This window comes from Brachyhypopomus gauderio, unplaced genomic scaffold (assembly GCF_052324685.1).
Source record: "Brachyhypopomus gauderio isolate BG-103 unplaced genomic scaffold, BGAUD_0.2 sc192, whole genome shotgun sequence".
NCBI lineage: Eukaryota > Metazoa > Chordata > Actinopteri > Gymnotiformes > Hypopomidae > Brachyhypopomus > Brachyhypopomus gauderio.
Genome location: NW_027507013.1, coordinates 27,501 through 35,000, shown reverse-complemented (window position 1 = coordinate 35,000; position 7,500 = coordinate 27,501).

The following is a 7,500-nucleotide window of genomic DNA, read 5'->3' as shown; positions in this document are numbered from 1 at the left end:
AGGCAGTTTGTGGAGCTCAGTAATAATTTTGAATGGGGAAAAAAAAGGAAAACGGTGGAGTAATGCTGCCATCTTTTGGGTAAAAAATGTCGGTGCGCCTATAATTTAAAAGTGGGTTTTCTGGATGTTTTAAAAGACCCAGGGCTATCACTCTAGTGTGTGTGGCGGGCTCAGAGTATGCCTAAAGTGGGGTAACTATTTTAAACATTTTACTAATTTCTGGATGTATTAAATCATCCATGTGTCTCATCCTTCTGTGTGTGGCGGGCTCAGAGTATGCCTAAAGTGGGGTAACTATTTTAAACATTTTACTAATTTCTGGATGTATTAAATCATCCATGTGTCTCATCCTACTGTGTGTGGCGGGCTCAGAGTATGCCTAAAGTGGGGTAACTATTTTAAACATTTTACTAATTTCTGGATGTATTAAATCATCCATGTGTCTCATCCTACTGTGTATGGCGGGCTCAGAGTATGCCTAAAGTGGGGTAACTATTTTAAACATTTTACTAATTTCTGGATGTATTAAATCATCCATGTGTCTCATCCTACTGTGTGTGGCGGGCTCAGAGTATGCCTAAAGTGGGGTAACTATTTTAAACATTTTACTAATTTCTGGATGTATTAAATCATCCATGTGTCTCACTCTAGTGTGTGTGGCGGGCTCAGAGTATGCCTAAAGTGGGGTAACTATTTTAAACATTTTACTAATTTCTGGATGTATTAAATCATCCATGTGTCTCACTCTAGTGTGTGTGGCGGGCTCAGAGTATGCCTAAAGTGGGGTAACTATTTTAAACATTTTACTAATTTCTGGATGTATTAAATCATCCATGTGTCTCATCCTACTGTGTGTGGCGGGCTCTTGTTGCACATTCTTAGGCTATGTATTTTATACATTTTACTAATTTATGGAGGAAAAAAAAGACCCAGCATTTTGCATTCAAATGTGCAGGGCGCACCGGCGTTTAAAGTCCAAAAGATGGCAGCATTACTCCACCGTAGTAATTATTTTCCTCCTTAAAGCTGTATACCATATGTTTCTGGAGGAATTAAATTCAGGCCTATAAGCCTGCTGTGTGTAGCGGGGTCATAGTAGGCTTTTATTGGGTAACTGTTTTATACAGAATAAAGATTTCTGGGTGTTTAAAAAAGACCCATGCCTATAAGCCTGCTGTGTGTAGCGGGGTCAGAGTTCACATTCCTTGGGCATGAATTATGAATGAAATGCCCCCTCTGGATGTCCTAAATAATTTTAATTTAAATGACAAAGTCCCATAATTGGTTGGCCTATAAGCCTACTGTGTGTAGTGGGTTTCAGAGTACACTTTGGTCGGCATTGCAGCTTTCAAATATCACATTGCAGATTTCAAATTGTCTTTCTGCAAGAGTCTCCAAAGTTGCAATGTGCAAGTATTTCGGCAACCGGCGCTATTTGAGGGTTAGGCGAGGTTGAAATATTTCAAAGTCCGAGGATATACCAGCAGCATAGACACTTAGAATAAAAAAGAGGCCTTTTTAAATTAAATATACCAGAGGCATAGACACTTAGACTAAAATAGAGGCCTTTTTAAATTAAATATACCAGAGGCATAGACACTTAGACTAAAATAGAGGCCTTTTTAAATGAAATATACCAGCAGCATAGACACTTAGACTAAAATAGAGGCCTTTTTAAATAAAATATACCAGTAGCATAGACTCTTAGAATAAAATAGAGGCCTTTTTTAATAAAATATACCAGAGGCATAGACACTTAGACTAAAATAGAGGCCTTTTTAAATGAAATATACCAGCAGCATAGACACTTAGAATAAAAAAGAGGCCTTTTTAAATGAAATATACCAGCAGCATAGACTCTTAGAGTAAAATAGAGGCCTTTTTAAATGAACATAACCGAAAAGAATCAGCAATGATCTGTCTCCAAAAGCTTCCTTAAAAAGCCATGGCAACAGGTGAGACCAATCATTGCTGATTGCGGGGGCTGAGAACGTACCGGCATAATTGAAAAGAATCAGCAACAGGTGAGACCAATCATTGCTGATTGCGTGGGCTGAGAACGTACCGGCATAATTGAAAAGAATCAGCAACAGGTGAGACCAATCATTGCTGATTGCGTGGATGTAGTCTAGGGCTGACTCGGGTGCCCCTGGTGGAGGTAGATGGTGTGGAATCCGAGCCAGCCCTGACAGATTAAATGAAATATACCAGTAGAAAAGACACTTTGAGTAAAAAAGGCCATTTAAAATAAAATATACCAGTAGAAAAGACACTTTGAGTAAAAAAGGCCATTTTAAATAAAATATACCAGTAGAAAAGACACTTTGAGTAAAAAAGGCCATTTTAAATAAAATATACCATGGCCAAATGAACTTAGAATAAAAGAGGAGAGTTTAGTTTAAATTATACCATGGTTAAATGCTGTTAGAAAAAAAGTGCACAGTTTAATCTTATTTGGAAGGCGCATTGACTCTTAAAGTCCACAAGATGTCACCGGTACTCCATCGTTTTTTTTCTGTTATACCATATGTACGTGCCACTGGGTGGCTCCTCCAGACACCTCAGCCTAGTTGAAGTGTCCGATGAAGGTGCACTCATCTGGGCATGAGGTAAAGTTATTATACCAACATCATGTGGAGGTTTTCAAGTCAGAATTTGCACAAAGTCCATAAATATACCAGAAGCATGGAGTTTTATGAGTGAATTAGTCTATGTCCCTTACTTTGTTAGACCATACACAAGATATTTTCTTCAGGAAATGCACAGAGTCCAATGCTATAACATTGCCAGGTGGTGGCTTTAAGGGAAAAAAGCATAAAAGTGTCCGAAAAACATGCTCTTTAGCTCGGGTACATCACCAGGATCAAGAAAAATTGTCAGTTTTTTTTTCTATCTTGCTTAGAAATAGGTGTAAATTGACTCTGAAGTGTCAGATCAGTAAATGAACAAAGTCCTTAAATATACCAGTAGCATGAAGTATTTGTTGGAAATTAGTCTATTTCCCTTCCTGAATTATACCATACGCAAGATATTTTCTTCAGAAAATGCACAGAGTCCCATATTCTGTTAAAATTGCACTATGTCCATAAATATACCAGCAGCACGAAGTTTTCAAGTGGAAAATATTCTATGTCGCTTCATTTGGTATACCATAGGCGTCAGTTTTCGGCGAAAATAATTCTATGTCGATAAAAATGTTATACCATACGTATGATTTTGTGTTCAAAAATCGCACTATGTTCCAATTTTGACCAAGGGGTGGATCATCCAGAGGCCTCGATCCTCTGACAGTGCCCGCCGAATGTGCACCCAGACGGACATGCATCTCATTCCCCCTGTCTGGATGATTTTATGAATGGGTGATATGCAAACACCTACCATCAGGTATATAGGGGAGAGGGTCTTCTGAAAGCCACATATATGGTATACCATAAATGAAGACAAGGATTATGGCGCACGCTTTGCCCGACCAAAGGTCACTCCCTGGGCATTTTAGAGGATTTGACAGGCCTCTTTATGGATCTCACAAACGATCCATGCATGGAATTTTGCACACTTTATCCGAATAAAGTGCACTTTTGGGCTTATGAGAGTAGGTTGGTATGCCTCTCTCTGGATGTGAGGAAGGATCCAGGAATAAAGGCATGTAATGTCACACACTTTATCCGATTAAAGTGTACATTTGGGCTTATGATAAAGCATGAGGGCCCTATGTATGGATGTCGGAAAGGTTCCAGGCTTAAAGGCATGTAATGTCACACACTTTATCCGATTAAAGTGTACATTTGGGCTTATGATAAAGCATGAGGGCCCTATGTATGGATGTCGGAAAGGTTCCAGGCTTAAAGGCATGTAATGCCACACACTTTATCTGATTAAAGTGTACATTTGGGCTTATGATAAAGCATGAGGGCCCTATGTATGGATGTCGGAAAGGTTCCAGGCTTAAAGGCATGTAATGCCACACACTTTATCCGTTTAAAGTGCACATTTGGGCTTATGATTAAGCATGAGGGCCCTATGTATGGATGTCGGAAAGGTTCCAGGCTTAAAGGCATGTAATGCCACACACTTTATCCATTTAAAGTGCACATTTGGGCTTATGATTAAGCATGAGGGCCCTATGTGTGGATGTCGGAAAGGTTCCAGGCTTAAAGGCATGTAATGCCACACACTTTATCCATTTAAAGTGCACATTTGGGCTTATGATTAAGCATGAGGGCCCTATGTGTGGATGTCGGAAAGGTTCCAGGCTTAAAGGCATGTAATGCCACACACTTTATCCGATTAAAGTGTACATTTGGGCTTATGATAAAGCATGAGGGCCCTATGTATGGATGTCGGAAAGGTTCCAGGCTTAAAGGCATGTAATGCCACACACTTTATCCGATTAAAGTGCACATTTGGGCTTATGATAAAGCATGAGGGCCCTATGTATGGATGTCGGAAAGGTTCCAGGCTTAAAGGCATGTAATGCCACACACTTTATCCGATTAAAGTGCACATTTGGGCTTATGATAAAGCATGAGGGCCCTATGTATGGATGTCGGAAAGGTTACAGGCTTAAAGGCATGTAATGCCACACACTTTATCCGTTTAAAGTGCACATTTGGGCTTATGATTAAGCATGAGGGCCCTATGTATGGATGTCGGAAAGGTTCCAGGCTTAAAGGCATGTAATGCCACACACTTTATCCGTTTAAAGTGCACATTTGGGCTTATGAATAATGATGAGGGCCCTATGTGTGGATGTCGGAAAGGTTCCAGGCTTAAAGGCATGTAATGCCACACACTTTATCCATTTAAAGTGCACATTTGGGCTTATGATAAAGCATGAGGGCCCTATGTGTGGATGTCGGAAAGGTTCCAGGCTTAAAGGCATGTAATGCCACACACTTTATCCGATTAAAGTGCACATTTGGGCTTATGAATAATGATGAGGGCCCTATGTGTGGATGTCGGAAAGGTTCCAGGCTTAAAGGCATGTAATGTCACACACTTTATCCGATTAAAGTGCACATTTGGGCTTATGATAAAGCATGAGGGCCCTATGTATGGATGTCGGAAAGGTTCCAGGCTTAAAGGCATGTAATGCCACACACTTTATCCGTTTAAAGTGCACATTTGGGCTTATGAATAATGATGAGGGCCCTATGTGTGGATGTCGGAAAGGTTCCAGGCTTAAAGGCATGTAATGTCACACACTTTATCCGATTAAAGTGCACATTTGGGCTTATGATAAAGCATGAGGGCCCTATGTATGGATGTCGGAAAGGTTCCAGGCTTAAAGGCATGTAATGCCACACACTTTATCCGTTTAAAGTGCACATTTGGGCTTATGAATAATGATGAGGGCCCTATGTGTGGATGTCGGAAAGGTTCCAGGCTTAAAGGCATGTAATGTCACACACTTTATCCGATTAAAGTGCACATTTGGGCTTATGATAAAGCATGAGGGCCCTATGTATGGATGTCGGAAAGGTTCCAGGCTTAAAGGCATGTAATGCCACACACTTTATCCGTTTAAAGTGCACATTTGGGCTTATGAATAATGATGAGGGCCCTATGTGTGGATGTCGGAAAGGTTCCAGGCTTAAAGGCATGTAATGTCACACACTTTATCCGATTAAAGTGCACATTTGGGCTTATGATAAAGCATGAGGGCCCTATGTGTGGATGTCGGAAAGGTTCCAGGCTTAAAGGCATGTAATGCCACACACTTTATCCGTTTAAAGTGCACATTTGGGCTTATGAATAATGATGAGGGCCCTATGTGTGGATGTCGGAAAGGTTCCAGGCTTAAAGGCATGTAATGTCACACACTTTATCCGATTAAAGTGCACATTTGGGCTTATGATAAAGCATGAGGGCCCTATGTATGGATGTCGGAAAGGTTCCAGGCTTAAAGGCATGTAATGCCACACACTTTATCCGTTTAAAGTGCACATTTGGGCTTATGAATAATGATGAGGGCCCTATGTGTGGATGTCGGAAAGGTTCCAGGCTTAAAGGCATGTAATGCCACACACTTTATCCATTTAAAGTGCACATTTGGGCTTATGATAAAGCATGAGGGCCCTATGTGTGGATGTCGGAAAGGTTCCAGGCTTAAAGGCATGTAATGCCACACACTTTATCCGTTTAAAGTGCACATTTGGGCTTATGATTAAGCATGAGGGCCCTATGTATGGATGTCGGAAAGGTTCCAGGCTTAAAGGCATGTAATGTCACACACTTTATCCGAGTAAGAGGCTCCCTCTGAGCAAAGTAGGGGGGGAGTGAGGCCCCCCCCGGAGGTCTGAAAAGATCCAGGCCTTTAAATGACACGGGCTGTGCCCGAGCAAAGTGCCCACGCTGGGCAAGGGTGGAGGCGTGATGCTCCCCCTTATGGAGGTCGTCCTACCTCCATCCTCACGTAATGTATTTCGACCTGTGCGTATCCGGAGGGTGCTATGCGCAAGCCCGGAAGATGCTGGTTTCGGCTGGCCTTACCGGATCCAATGGTATAGCACCTAGGTGCGCTCTAAGGCCGTAAACCCCCCCCATGTGTTTGAGAATGGTAGGTGTTATACCATTGCCACGAACCACTTATTGAATCAGCCATGCCCTTTCGGCAATCGAGTCTCAGAGGTGTGTCCGAGGGAAGATTTGCCTTGGCGGGCATGGCTGTCTGGCATCTCCCCGACCCTGGAGGAATGCGCTAACGGTGTAATGCAAACACCTACCAGCAGGTATATAGGGGAGCATGCTTTCTGAGCCTTATATGATTGTACCATAATAAGGATCAGAAGAAAGGCAGTGCGTTAAGGTGAACTAGCCCGACTCTAATGCACCTTGACGGCTTAAGGGGAGGGATAAGTGACCCCTGCTGATGGAGGTCAAAGACATCCGTGTCTCTCAGGCCTTCGAACCACTGCTTGCGCCCGACCGAAATGCCACTGCTGGGCATGGGTGTAAGAGTGGTGACCCCCCTTATGGAGGTCTGTCCAACCTCCAGCCTGCATGCTCCACCTCGGCCTGTGCGTATCCGGAGGGTGCTGTGCGCAAGCCCGGAAGATGCTGGTTTCGGCTGGCCTTACCGGATCCAATGGCACAGTACCTAGGTGCGCTCTAAGACCGTTATCCGAACCCAAGTGCGCCAGGGGTTTTTCTGTTATACCAGTAGCATCGACCATCACTTTGATCAGCCAGGCCTTTTCGGGGGTCGAGCGTCCGAGGTGTGTCCGAGGGAAGATTTGCCTTGGCGGGCATGGCTGGCGAGTACCTCCCCGGCCGTGGAGGAAAACGCATACGGTGCATTGCAAACACCTACCAGCAGGTATATAGGAGAGCATGTCTCTTGAGTTCATCCTAACCTTATAATGGTTATCCCATTCATAAGGCCTGGATGCAAGGCGGTGCGTGAAGGTAACATTAGCCTGACTCTAACACTTTCACCGGTTAGGGGTGGAGTGGTGACCCCCCTAACACTGGAGGTCTCGCCGACCTCCAGGCACCAGC